This window comes from Ornithorhynchus anatinus, chromosome 1 (assembly GCF_004115215.2).
Source record: "Ornithorhynchus anatinus isolate Pmale09 chromosome 1, mOrnAna1.pri.v4, whole genome shotgun sequence".
Taxonomy (NCBI): domain Eukaryota; kingdom Metazoa; phylum Chordata; class Mammalia; order Monotremata; family Ornithorhynchidae; genus Ornithorhynchus; species Ornithorhynchus anatinus.
The window spans coordinates 113713541-113725604 of record NC_041728.1 but is presented as its reverse complement, the minus strand read 5'-3'; the positions used below and the strand labels follow the sequence as shown (position 1 = coordinate 113725604).

The 12064-nt window shown below is 43.3% G+C and overlaps 1 protein-coding gene and 1 non-coding gene across 2 annotated transcripts in view; one reads left to right on the top strand and one right to left on the bottom strand.

The window, feature by feature from the left end:
• Positions 1–376: 376 nt before the first annotated feature.
• PLCH1 (phospholipase C eta 1) overlaps positions 377–12064 on the top strand; it is a 248057-nt gene continuing 236369 nt past the window's right edge. The window contains exon 1 of the mRNA XM_029072294.2: positions 377–638. The gene's annotated coding sequence lies outside the window, so the exon portion shown is untranslated. The remainder of the gene's footprint in view (positions 639–12064) is intronic.
• LOC114817218 lies at positions 5927–6064 on the bottom strand. The gene has a single exon (XR_003765064.1). It is a non-coding gene; the product is annotated as a small nucleolar RNA SNORA7 (small nucleolar RNA).

Sequence of the window (12064 nt, the reverse complement as noted above, 5' to 3'; positions counted from 1 at the left end):
TTGCCTGCTGAGTGACCTTGGGTAAGTCACTTCACTTCTCTTGGCCTCAATTCCCTCATCTTAAATGGAGATGGAGATTGGGAGCCCCATGTGGAACGGGGACTGTATCCAACATGATTTGCCTGTATCCACTCCCAGTGCTTAGTACAGTACCTGGTGCATAGAGTTTAACAAATACCAAAAGGCCCTTCCTCAGTTGCCTGCCCCACCACCCCCACTTTCCTTTGCATTACGGTTCTGAACTTGGACGACAATTAAGAGTGATGATGAAAAGTGCCAGCCAATAAAGAATTGACTTCCGGAGACCGGTATTTTAAAATCAGCCATGTGATCAGTCAGGAGGGTAAACGGAGCCAGCTCCCTCCCATTCCCAGGTGGGAAGAGTAGATCGTTTGGGAGCACATCACCTGTGACCGTTCCCAGATTACAGGTTTTGGGGAAAGAGGCATTCCCAAGTAAACAAAGGTGGGAGACAGAGAACTGCTGATTAAAGGAGGGGGCAAAGCTTTTGAAGAAGAACTGATTGCTTTTCCAGTTGCTCTTCCGCCTCATTTACCCTACCCACTTGAGCCCTTTACACCGTGACTTACCCAAAGAGGCATGAAACATACACTTCTTCGAATTTCCCTGGCTGTCGGGTAGGAGACTGTTTTCCCTTGCTCTTTAGAAACAATTTTTAGGGAGCATTGATAGCTCCTTAAAAGGCACTCTGTTCTGCATGGTGGTGGTTCTGATTCGGTGTGTGTCCTAGTCTTTCAGGGTTATGTCAAGAGTTTTTTAGGCTTTTTGATGCTTTTGTGTACTTCATTTAGAAAATCACTTTTACTGAGTTGCTACACTGGGGATATCAAACCTATGTTTGTTTTGTTAAGTTGTTTTGGTAAACAATGCAGCAAATGAAAAGTCATGTTTACAAAAGGAAAAAAAAGTGGCATAAAGTTTACCTTTTGTCTGCGATAGTACTGTTTACTGCTGTATTTCCTCCCGAGACACTTGCTCCTGCAGAATAATGAAAGTTCAGTCAATAGTAGTTTTCTATTTTACACTGATTTACTTACAGCAAAATTAAGCAGAATAAAGAGTATTACATATTCAAGAGGCACCTATACTTTTTGATCTTTTTTTGAAACTCATAGTTGTTTCAATTCCCCAATTGCCAATGATATGTCTTATTAACTTCTAGAGGGAAATTGCAAGGACACAGGTTAATGGAGAGTAAAATCATAAAAATGGGAGAATGGGAATGAAACAAAAGACAGAAAGAATTGGTGGGTTTTAGCTTTATTAAAACTCCTGATGCATTTTCCCCAAAGTTGTTGAACAGTACTCTGTATGAGCCATTCTTGTATTTAAAAACTCTTTTATGCTTAAACAACAATGCCTACCGTTGGGCTCTTAAGGAAAACTGATAATCCATTTGCTGCAGAATGGCAGTTTTAGAGATCTGGGCTTAAAATTTGGTTAAACAATCTCTGCTTTGTTGTCAGACATCTCAGGTAAGAAACCTTACACCGGGCAAGGTCTCCTCACACACTGAAGAAGGAAACGTTACCAGAAAAATTAAGAAGTGCTTGTAAGTGTATTCAGATTGTTAGAAACTTGTCTATATAGGTAGGGGTTGGAGGAGGAGTTTCAGGTTTTTCAGATGAAGGAAAGCTGTATGGTTGTCTCAAAGGGATTGACTTCTTGTTCTGGGGCTACTTTTCCCCTGATGGACAGGAACCATGTCTAATTCCCACCTGTGTATTCTCTCCCAGCAATTTATAATAATAATAATGGTATTTGTTAAGCCCTTACTATGTGCCAAGCACTGTTCTAAGTGCTGGGGTAGATACAAGGTAATCAGGTTGTCTCATGTGGGGTTTAGTCTTAATCCCCATTTTACAGATGAGGTCACTGAGGCACAGAAAAGTTAAGTGATTTGCACAAAGTCACATAGCTGATAAGAGGAGGGGCTGGCACTAGAAAGCATGACCTCTGAATCCCAAGCCCATGCTCTTTCCACTAAACCATGCTGCTTCTTTATGCTGTCTGTTCTAACCTCTCTGCTTAGTACAGTGCTATGCACACAGTAAGTGGTGTTAATAGATACTATTACTACACCTTTTCGTGCCAGGTTCCAGAGGTTAACTGAAGTTGTTTCCCATTTTTGTGAAGTTAAAGTTTCAATGTACTGACCCTAGCCAACAGTTACACGATGTTCAATGAAAGGTATAGATGGTTATGTGGCATTTTAAACCAAAAATTAAAAAAAAATCAGAAATGAGAAGCTTGAAAGAATTCCGGTCCCTCCCCAAGAGCATTTCCCATTTTGGGTGCAGCCCTTTTGTCTGGAAAAATGGAGCTCAGCTGTGGATTGTGGCTGCAGTGGTGCAGAACTCATTACTCTGAACAATACAGCCTCAGCTGGTAAGACCGCCCTGGCCAGACATGGTTGATGCTGACTTCCCACCCATAGAGGCCTCTGTTCCAGTCTGCCTTTTGGTTGCAAGGAAAATCGTTTAGATACAGCTCAGCGGCCACTTACTCATGTCTCCTTGACGCCCGTGACCATTTGGGTGAAAGGGGAAACCCGGGACTTTAGTTATTGGTGGGTCTGAGGTGAATCTGAAGAAGGCTATGAGTGAGCTTGCATACAGGCCGGTGGGTCTGTGCTGTGCTGTCCAGTGAAAGACTACTTGGCCAGTAAGAGATGGGGATGTTAAAATGGTGGTGAACGAGGGGCTGGAATGTTTTAGGTCCTAATTTGTTGCGCAGGTGGAACTGTGCCAGGAAAAATACCACTGGACCCCAACCAGAACAGATAGAAATGCAATCAGTGGTATTTACTGAGTACTTACTGGGTGCAGAGCACCTACTAAGCGCTTGGGAGAATACAATAGAACAGAGTTGGTAGACACATTCCCTGCCCACAATGAGTTTATGATCTAGAGAATGCCCCACCCTTTCACAATTGCTGTGACTAAATGAGCAGGATTAACTAAGGGTGTCATCTAACTATATACTTAGCACCAGCTTTTTTTTTTGTAGTTTCTAGAAAGCTATGGGTGTCCATTGTACTGTAAGCCCGTCAAACGGCAGGGACTGTCTCTATCTGTTGCCGACTTGTTCATCCCAAGCGCTTAGTACAGTGCTCTGCACATAGTAAGCACTTAATAAATACTATTGAATGAATACAAAATTTGAAACTGTTTTCCTAGGCTTCCTCTTTAAATGTCAGTACAGATTAATAGGCTTAATTAAATATGGGAAGCTGAAAAAAGGAACACTAGATTTTAAAAGAATTATTCTCAGTGTTCAAACACTTTACATCTATATGTTTTATATAGATGAGGGGAAAATGTTTCTGATACGTTCTTTGGTTTCCGCATGAGCCCTGAATTTGGAAAGCTGTGCCAGGTCCGACTTCCAGGAAAATATTTAACTTGTTTAGTATTCACTTGATGATTGGCTTTGATGAAGTAAGACAGATCAAATGCCATTTTGATTAACTTCGTGGGTATATCCTGGGGGTGTTTACTTCAGACAACCTTCTGGGTCTTGACAGTGTTCTTGTAATAAAGAGACTTTTGTAGAAATGCTATTTGTTAAAAAGAGGTTTCACCTACAGTGTAGCTTCTGTTCTTTATGGGGCAGGCTAAGTCATTACATCAAAATGACCCATTTGCCAGACCTATTGTTTGTTTAAGTGAAGTTTCACCTCCAGATGTCATGGACTACTTTCCATGCCATCTTCCTAGGTTCCCAGTTCAAGTGCCTGGTTTATGAAATGATGGATGTTGTTTTGGGAACATATGAGTTGCTGTGATGGAATGCATTGCTGAGGATTTTAGTCTCAGGACATTTTACTAACCGACTGCTTTGGATGGTTAGCAAATAGGAAGCTGAAAGGGAGGAAGGGAAATGGGTTAGGGCGTGGTGGGGAGGAAAGGAAATTAAGGATCCATTTCGGTTATCATTCTGGACTTCTAGCAATTCAGAATTGATGGATTTAAATCGCTGTGGTCTGCTACTGGACATTCACAGGCCAGTAGTCCAGTGCTTTCCCTCTCTCCACCTTCACCCAGGTGCCAATTTCAAGATCAGGAGTAGGAGAGTCCCTGAGTTTCCCCTCAGCTCTGCAGGAAATGGGAACCTTCTATTTCAATCAATCAGTGGTATTTATTGATTGCCTACTGAGTGCAAAAGAGAGGACTTAAGTGCTTGGAAGAGTGCAACAGTTGCAAGACACAGGCTCCCTGCTCTCAAGTAGCTTATGGTCTAATGGTGCTCCCTCTCATTGAGCCGTAGCTTTAGACTGTGATCCCGTTGTTGGTCAGGGATTGTCGCTATCTTTTGCCGAATTGTACACTCCAGTCGCTAAGTACAGTGCTCTGAACATAGTAAGCGCTCAATGAATACGATTGAATGAATAGCAATGAATACTCCCAGGGGGCAGGTCTCCATGAGACTCCATTCTGTCCATGTCCCTAACTTATTTTAATGTTTGTCTCCCTCTCTAGACTGTAAACTCATTATGAGCAGGGAATGTATCTACCAACTTTGATGTATTGCACACCCCCAAGTGCTTAGTACAGTGCCCTGCACATAGCACTCAATGGTATTGATTGGTTGGGCTCTAATGGCTTAGTGGATAGAGCATAGGCTTGGGAGTCAGAAGGACCTGGGTTCAAATTCTGGCTCCATCATTTGACTATTGTGTGGCCTTGGGCAAGTCCCTTCACTTCTCTAGGCCTCAGTTCCCTTCTCTGTAAAATGGGGATTAAGACCGTGAACCCCATGTGAGACAGGGACTGTCTCCAACCTGATTGGCTTGTATCTACCAGTGCTTGACACATAGTAAATGCTTAACAAATACCGTCATTATTACTATTATTAAATGGGTTAGCATTTTCTAAATGTCATGTAATATATTGTTTGGGGCACTGGTAAATCCTAATTCTTGGACCAGAGAGTGGGACTTTAAGATATAGGAGAAACAGCTTTTTAGGAACGTGGGTCCTGTGTCTTTTTCACACAGCAGCCGTTTCTGCTCAATAGAAGCTCGTGAGTCTGTGCCCAAAAGTTGCATCCTTGCCCACGCTGCTATACTCAGCACGGTGTACCAACTGGTGAATGGCTTTAGTTGTTTTGTTTGAAAATCAGAGTTTTGGTGGGAGCATGGAATATGTGTGTGTGTATATATATATCTTTATTGCTCTGGGTTAAGGGAGTTACTGATTAACAGTCCGTTGTACTCAAGTTTCTGTTTCAACTGTCTGCTTCCTTGTGGGATCACCACATTTTTAAAAATTGAAGAAACCATGAAATGGGCCTTAAGAACGACAACCAGGTGAGTCTTTTCTGGATATGCAGTGTCCTCTAGGACTGTGCCAGGAGTGGGCAGGGAGGTGGAGGGACTGTTGAGGATTTGTTAAAGGCTAAGACGCAGGATTCCAAGTGAGGACCTGTATTTTAGTCCTAGCTTGCTTGTTGACTTGCCGTGGGAACTTCTGAAAGTTACTTCTCTGGATGTTTTGATTTCCTGGCCTGCCACGCTTAAATGATGACAATAGCCCTTTCTGCCTCTCTGTATTGCTGGGAGAATGGGGAAGTAATTTCCATAACTTTGTTCCTTGCCAAGGAGCAATGATAAAATCTTTATGTAAAAGTCCCTTAATTTTTATGTTAATTTAGATTTGTGGAACCTAGCTGGTGGTGGTGGTGGTCTTATGCTGTCGAGTTGCATCCGACCCATAGCAACTCCATAGACACATCTCTCCCAGAATGCCCCACCTCCATCTGCAATAGTTTTAGTAGTGTATCCATAGAATTTTCTTGGTAAAAATACAAAGCGGTTTACCATTGCCTCCTTCCATATAGTAAAACTGAATCTCTGCCCTCGATTCTTGCCCATGCCGCTGCTACCCAGCACTGGTGAGTTTTGACTTGTAGCAGATTGCCTTCCACTTGCTAGCCACTGCCCAAGCAAGGAATGGAATAGATATGCCTCTGCTTGACTCTCCCTCCTGTAGTCGAGGCTGGTAGAGTACCGGAAACTCTCCAGGTGTGACCCTGAGAGATAAGCTGGTGGCAGCAGGAGTAAATAAGCTTATTTTAGCTAATGCCAGCAGTGGGCCCACTGAAAGAAACCCACCCGTCTTTCTCACTCCCAAATGGTCTCCCAAAATTTCCAGTGTGACATGTAAAAACATGTCTCCTTTACACTCTTTTTGAGATTGTTGAATGGGTTTTTGCTACACTAATGGACACATGAACCAACCAAAAATTGGACTGTTTTGTATTATAGTGGTTATTCTGCTCTCTAATAAGATATGCTCAATGCCATTTCAAGTGCAGACCAGTGGCCATCCAAGCCTAGTGTTCTCTGTCTGGCTGCATAGCGGGATACTTCAGGGAAGTATGTGTGGATTGCCCTTCTGATCATTGAACTCTGCAGTTATTATCTAGCTCCTAATTCCTCTGGACTGTAAACTCCTTGTAGGCAGGGAACATATCCACCCAATCTGTTATGTTGTACTCTCCCAAACACTTAGTGCAGTGCTCTGCACAAAGTAAGTGCTCAATAAATGTCATTGATTGTTTGCTCTAAGTCTTTTCTCCAGTAACCTGTTATGGTTTTCTCACAAATTCTATCAATCTCCTTCTTGAACCTAATGATATCTCTTGCTTGCATACTTTCCTATAGCAATTCCATATCCCACCATCCTGCACTGTGAAAGAGTTTTTCCTGCCATCTGTCCAGCATCTACAACCTTAATAATAATAATTATGATGATTTTGGTTTTAAGCACATACTTTGTGACAGGCACTGTACTAAGCCCTGTAAGGATATAAACAAATCTGGTTGGACACAATCCCTGTACCACATGGGTCTCACAGTCTTAATCCCCATTGTGCAGATGAAGTAACTGAGGCACAGAGAAGTGAAGTGAATTGCCCAAGGTCTCACAGCAGGCAAGAGGCGGAGCCAAGATTAGAACCTAGGTCCTTTTGATTTCCAGGACTGGGCTCTATCCACCAGGCCCTGCTGCGTCTCTGGGTGCTCCCTGATTTTTGCGGGGAGGGTTGAATTTGGCTAACAATAATTCCTTATTAGACACTGTTGTTTGAAATGCATGCGGTTCACTGGGCAAATCAGTCTAATACACTCCAGCCTGGAGAAAAGAATCTCAACATCTGTATCTTCTCTCATATAGTCTTTCGAAAGGGAAAAGAGAAACCTGCTGTTTTTATTTTTTTTAAAGAAATCAAAGCCCTTACAATGTGTCAAACACTCTTCTAAGAGCGGGGGTAGGTACAGATTAAGTAAGTCAGATATGGTCTGACCTATTCTCAGACAGGGCCTTAAAAAAAAAAAATTGGGGCAGGACCTCCTTATTGAACTGTGCTTTCAGGATGTATCTCCTAACTCTAGACTGCAAACTTGGGGGTGGGGGACTGTGTACCAAATCTGGACTGCTGAACTCTCCCAGATGCTTAGAACAGAGCTCTGCGCACAGTAAGCACTCAAATAACATTGATTGATTTACCAGTATGATTAACTGTATTACTAACTGTGTGCAGAGCACTGTACTAAGCATTTGGGGAAATACTACATAACAGAGTTGGTAGACATGTTCCTTGCCCGCAAAGAATTTAAAGTCTAGATGGGGAGATGACCATTCTTATAAATTATGGATATGTACATAAGTGGTATGGAGCTGAAGGAGGGATGAAAAAGGATGCAAGTCCAAGTACAAGGGAGATGCAGAAGGGAGTGGGAAAAGAGGAAATGAGGGCTAAGTTGGGGAAGCCCTCTTGGAGGAGATGTGCTTTTAATAAGGCTTTGAAAGTGAGAGAGGGATTGTCTGTTGGCTATTCATTTGATTCATTCGACCGTATCTATTGAGCGCTTACTGTGTGCAGAGCACTGTACTAAGTGTTTAGAAAGTACAATTCACCAGTAGAGACGATCCCTGCCCACATCGGGCTTACAGTCTAAAAGGTGGGGGGCAGACATCAAAACAAACAAACAGGCATCAAGATAAATAGAATTACAGACGTACATATATACGCGAGTGCTGTGGGGCACGGGGTACAGCAAAGGGAGTTAGGGTGATGAGGAGGGTAGTGGGAGTTGAGGAAAAGGGGGGCTTAGTCTGGGAAGGTCTCCTGGAGGAGGTGAGCCTTCAGTAGGGCTTTGAAGGGGGGAAGTATGGTTAGCGAATTTGAGGAGGGAGGGCCTTCCAGGCCAAAAGTAGGACACGGGCCAGAGGTCAGGCGAGATCAAGGCACAGTGAGAAGTTTAGGACCAGAGGAGTAGAGTGGGCAGGCTGGGATATAGGAGAGAAGGAAGGTGAGGGGCACGGTGATGGAGAGCCAGTAGTGAGGAATTTTTGTTTGATATGGAGATTAATAGGCAACCAATAAGCAGGCAAGAGGCGGAGCCAAGATTAGAACCTAGGTCCTTTTGATTTCCAGGACTGGGCTCTATCCACCAGGCCCTGCTGCGTCTCTGGGTGCTCTTGAATAGGTTGACATTAGAGGAGTGAAGTGTGTGATTTGGGAAATAAGGGAGATAAGGTAGGAAAGTGCAAGGTGATTGTTTTAAAGCCGATGGTAAGTAGTGGATGTAGATGGGCAACCACTGGAAGCTCTTGACGTGAAGTGGAGTGAATGGTTTTGTAGAAAAATGATCCAAGCAGCAGAGCGAAGTGTGGACTGAAATGGGGAGAGTTTGCTTTATGTACTACTTTTCTAATAATAATAAGAATTAAGCCAGATACCAAAGTGGAGACCAACTGGGGAAAACTTTACACACAGTTTTTTACATTGCTTGCCTAATTACCTTTATCACCATATTGATTTCTGGAGTGAATCTTAGATCCTTCAAGTGGTTAGGGATTCATTCAATAGTATTTATTGAGCGCTTACTATGTGCAGAGCACTATACTAAGCACTTGGAATGTACAAATTGGTAACAGATAGAGACAGTCCCTGCCCTTTGACGGGCTTACAGTCAAATCGGGGGTAATAATGTTGGTATATGTTAAGCGCTTACTATGTGCAGAGCACTGTTCTAAGCACTGGGGGAGATACAGGGTAATCAGGTCGTCCCACATGAGGCTCACAGTTAATCCCCACTTTACAGATGAGGTAACTGAGGCACAGAGAAGTTAAGCGACTTGCCCACAGTCACACAGCTGACAAGTGGCAGAGCCGGGAGTCAAACCCATGATCTCTGACTCCGAAGCCCAGACTCTTTCCACTGAGCCATGCAGGAAGCAGTGCAGTCTGGTGAAAATAGCGTGGTCTTGGATTCTTTACCCTATTTATTTTGTTAATGAATTGTACATCGCCTTGATTCTATTTAGTTGCCATTGTTTTTACGAGATGTTCTTCCCCTTGACTCTATTTGTTGCCATTGTTCTTGTCTGTCTGTCTCCCCCGATTAGACTGTAAACCCGTCAAATGGCAGGGACTATCTCTATCTGTTGCCCACTTGTTCATTCCAAGCACTTAGTACAGTGCTCTGCACATAGTAAGCGCTCAATAAATACTATTGAATGAATGAATGAATAATCCTGGATCCACCACTTGCCTGCAGTGTGACCTTGGGCAAGTCATTTAACTTTTCTGTGCCTTTGTTTCATTTTCTATAAAGTGAGGATTCAGTGGCTGTTTTCCCTCCTACTTAGATATGTGGGACACGGACTAGGTCTGACATGATTGATTAATTTGTCTAATTATTTTGGTATTCAAGCGCTTTCTATGTGTCAGGCACTGTTCTAAGTGCTGGGGTGGATACAAGCAAATAGGATTGGATCCAGTCCCTTTCCCATGTGGGGCTCATAATCTTAATCCCCATTTTACAGATGAGGTAACTGAGGCACAGAGAAGTTAAGTGACTTGCCCAAAGTCACAGAGCAGACATGTAATTACCCCAGAATTAGAACGCAGATTCTTCTGACTCCCAGGCTCATGCTCGATCCACTAGGCCACGTCTCTTCAACTCCAGTGCTTTAGAATAGTATTGACTCATAATATGCGCTTAACAAATACCATATCACAATAATTCTATTATATTTTGCTCTCCCAAGTGCTTAGTAAAATGCTCTATACCCTGCAAGCACTCCTAAATACCACTGATTAATTCAAGGGTTATTGCTCTTATTCTACATTCAAGACATGGAATTGTAGAGTGATTCAAGGGGCTGTGACCATAGCAGAGGACGATCAGGGGGTCAGAGTGGGCGACAAGCCTCAAGTAACATTGCTGTTCACTTTATAGGAAGCAGAATGCTGGGATATACTAATTGGGGTACAACGAGTAGTGACCTCAAGAGAAGCAGCTGGCATAGTGAATAGAACATGGGCCTGGGAGTCAGTAGGTCATGGGTTCTAATCGCGACCCCACCACTTGTATGCTGTGTGACCCTTGGGCAAGACACTTCATTGCTCTGTGCCTCAATTACCTCATTTGTAAAATGGGGATTGAGATTGTGAGCCCCATGTGGGACAGGGACTGTGTTCAACCTGATTAACTTGTATCCACCCCAGTGCTTAGTACAGTGCCCAGCACGAGCTAAGCGCTTAACAAATACCATAGTGATTATTATTTTTATTATTAATAATAATTCCTTTGAGTTCAGCCCTGTCCAGATCCTCCTTACTAGGTCTAGTCTGTCCCATACAACTTGAGAGAAAAGTTGAAGAGTGAGAGAGATTTCTAGAAGGAGCAATTTCTGCTGTTTTTATAGCTTTGTCTTCAAACCTTTTCCAGGAGAAATAGGGAAATCTAGCTTTGTCCCCTCCCCGGCTTTCTGCACCCCAAATTGACACTTTCCAATCCAAATCCACTCCATCTTCCCCTCTGTACTAATGGTCTCTTTGCTACTCTATCAATCAATAGATTGTATTTATTGAGCTTTTACTATTTGGAAAGCATTGTCCTAAGTGCTTGGGAGAGTACCTTATAACAGAGTTGGTAGACAGGTTTCCGGGCTGCAACAAGCTTACAGCCTGGAGGTAGAAGTGCGCTATAGATCCTTCTACCCTAGGCATCATGGCATCATAGTTGGGGGGTTGGAACAGGATGGGGGAAAAACAGGTGCTGATGATGGAGGAGGATGGGGGTGGAGACCACCTCGTCCCCTTCTCTGAGGACAATCCAAGAAACCTGCAGGAATGGGAAGGAGCGTGGCTTATTGGATAAAGCACAGGCCCGAGAGCCAGGTAACCTGGGTTCCAATACCGGCTTCTCTATTTACCCGCAGGGTGCCCTTGGGCAGGTCACTTTTCTATGCCTCAGTTTCCTCAACTGCAGAATGGGGATGCAGTTCCTATTCTCCCTGCTACTTGACTGTTAGCTTCAGGTGGGACAAGGCCTGTATCTGACCTGATTAATTTGTATCTACACAAGTGCTTTGAACAGTTCTTGACATAGAGTAAAGCACTTAACAAATACTATAAAAAAAAGGGGGGGGAAAAACCCAACTGGGCTAGGGAGGATATGAGGATACTTCTCCCCCAACCTTCCTCAAAGTAAATGAAGCAGATACTTAATCTGCTTTGAATTCAGGAAGGAATTTCAGTCCCCAAGTGTGGGACCCCTATATTTACCCCTGCACTTAATATAGTGCTTTGCATATTTTATGTGCTGAAAAATGTTAGTTGTGGTAATAACTATGTTCCAGGTGGTGGAATTGTATTTCTGCCCCAAGGCAGGGAGATGGATAAATGACCTCTTGTGCTCCATCATGAAGAGCATAGAAAAAAAAAAGAAAAACAGGGCATTATGATTCAGCTACACCTGGAATATTGCATGTGGTTTGCTGTCCTGCCTTAGGAAGGACCTAATAGAGTTGGACAAAATTCAGAGAAGGGCATCTGAGATGATCAGAGGGCTGGGATAGCTTCCATATGACGATTCTGAAAATACGAGCTTCTGCTCTAGAAAGATGGAAGCCAAGGGGGAAATGACTAAAGTATGCAAAATCCTGAAGTGTAAGGCAGTTGAGCTCAGGATTGACGTTCATCAAGTCCCAGCTGACCTGGATGATGGAATCTCCATCGAGCTTGA